This window comes from Octodon degus, unplaced genomic scaffold (assembly GCF_000260255.1).
Source record: "Octodon degus isolate 3935 unplaced genomic scaffold, OctDeg1.0 scaffold00343, whole genome shotgun sequence".
NCBI lineage: Eukaryota > Metazoa > Chordata > Mammalia > Rodentia > Octodontidae > Octodon > Octodon degus.
Window position 1 is genome coordinate 811,949 of NW_004524919.1, and position 2,478 is coordinate 814,426.

Below are 2,478 nucleotides of genomic sequence, written 5' to 3' on the forward strand. Positions count from 1 at the left end.
ATTACATTTAATAATATAAACTTATCATTCTTTCATTCTATTTTTTAATTTTTTCCATGACTTTTTGAGATAGGGTTTCACTGTGTAATTCAGGCTCTCTCTCAACTCACTTTGTAAGGGCTGGGGAGATGGCTCAGTGGAATAAGCGCTTCCCTGGCAAGCGCAAGGGCCTGAGTTCAATCTCCGGTTCTGCAAAAAAAAAAAAACAAAAAAAAAAAAAAACAAAAACAAAAAACCCAACTCACTTTATAAACCAACCTTACCTGAAACTCTCTTTGATCCTTCTGCCTCAGCATGCCATACTGCAGTGATTGTGACACGGAGAAAAACTGATGTCAGGTGGATGACCTCCAAATGATATAGGGAAAAAATGATCTCCCATTCTAAAAGGTACCCAGGATGAGTTCGTGTTCTCTAAAACAGAAGAATGAATTTATTGGGGGAAAGAAGGCTCCTGTCCGAGAAAGGGACAGGAAGGAGCCCCAAGTGGGTGGTCCTCGGGAAGCTGTCTCTTTTCGGTTTTCTTTTTCTTTTTTGGTGGAACTGGGGATTGAACTCAGGCCCTTGTGCTTGCCAGGGAAGTGCTTATTTCACTGAGCCATCCCCCTGGCCCCCATGGAAGCTGTCTCTTCCAGGGACTTTTATAGAGGAAAACCATGTGGTGAGGTGGATCTAAGGTGGTGTAGAAGACATGGGAACTTGCCTAAGTGGGTATGAGGTGGGACAAAACTATGATCAACCAATGAGATTACAAGCACCATTGCTCAGGTAAAATTCATTAAATCTGGGACCAAATGGGGAAGTGAGTCATGTAGCAAGTGGACATTCATAAGGGACAGGGTCTCTCCTGTTGGGGTTGGGATAGTGACTCATTTGGGCTCTTTCAAGGTGATTGATACCTATTTAGAATATCAATCCCTGATGCCCATCCCTAGGGAAGTATGGAGCTGTGTTTCCCCTTTTGTCTTGAGGTGTGGCCCAAATGGGAGTGTCTGTCTCTTCCAGGTTGCAAAGTCACCTTGTCTTCCATCTTGTCCTTGAAGGCTTGGAAATGTCTGACTGCCGAGAATATTTCTATCTAATTCCGCTGCCTCCAGCAATACTTTCACTAAGTCACTGTATTGTCTTAATGGCGTATAAATATTATTATATCCCAACCTTGTTTTTCTTCATTGTTTTATTTTCTTTTGCCTTCATTTAATTATTTATTCATTCATTTATTTGTCTCACATGGAGATATAGACACTGCATTCCATGTTACATTTACTAGATTTATTTATTTGTTTATTTTCATTTTTCTATTTGTAATGTGTTAACTCACATTTTAGGCTATAAATGTAAATCTTGTGCTTTCTTTTGTAAATATATACTCACCTACTGTTCTAGTTTGTTTAGTAACTAGTGGCTGTTTCTTGCTATTTGCCAAGAAAAAAATCCCATTCTCACTAATTCCTGTTAGCAAAGTTTACAGAGATGACTTCAAAAGGAACCTAAATGGGCTTTAATTTCTTGTAACCTTGGGCTATGCAAAACTGTATGCAGGTACTCAGGTGCAAGATAACCAGGAACTAAAACAAAACAAAACAAACAAACAAACAAAAAAACCAGGAAACTTAGTTTGAGTAGTGGTCACAATGACCCTAAAAGCATTATTTTGTGTCAATGAATTTGTTTTCCAAACTGAATGTGGTTCCAGATTTTAAACCCTGTCCCCGCTTCCTGGGCTAGTGGCCTTTCAGTCCTCTCCTATGTGAGAGCTGTCCAGGGGCCCTGAGCTCTGTAATAAATAGCTTTCCAAATTCTAATCTGACTTATCTGGTTCCTATTCTGAGGGACCCATAACATATTTATGCATTTGGTGCAGGGTCTTAAAGCAGCTCAGACTCATAGTGTTCCTCCTGTTTTTCACCCTCCCTAGTGCTGAGATTACAGGGTGGACTATCACGCCTGGACTTGATTGCTGGCTCAGTGCACTGCAGGGGCAGGGCCTGTGCAGCATGCGGGACTAGGGATCCAACACTGGTCCCTGAGCTTGCCAAAGTGGAAACTTAGTCCACCCTGGTGCTGGAAGAGGTTCTGGGGATGGAGCTATGGTCCCCTGCACCTGTTTAAGCTTGTCTAAGCAGGCACTTTCGACCACTGAGCTATCTCGCTGACCTGAGTGGGAGTGAATTTAACATAAGAGATCCTCCTGTAAAGTGGGGTCTCTTTTGCCCCATCATTTGGCCCTGATCCTTCAATAATAGGGGTATCATTTATGTTGAGTCATTTACAGGGTCCCATAGAAGCACACAGGGATAATTGCCAAGCTCCCTGTGTATCTATCCTTGTAGCAGGGTCCTGATTCCTCTGACCTTAGTCCTGATCATAGCTCAGCTTCAGTGGCTTCTTTCTGCCATTTGGTTTGGCCATATGGTAGTTCTGTTCTCTGTAAAGTGACATGATTGGTTTTATCAATCATCACGAGCATTTTTTTTT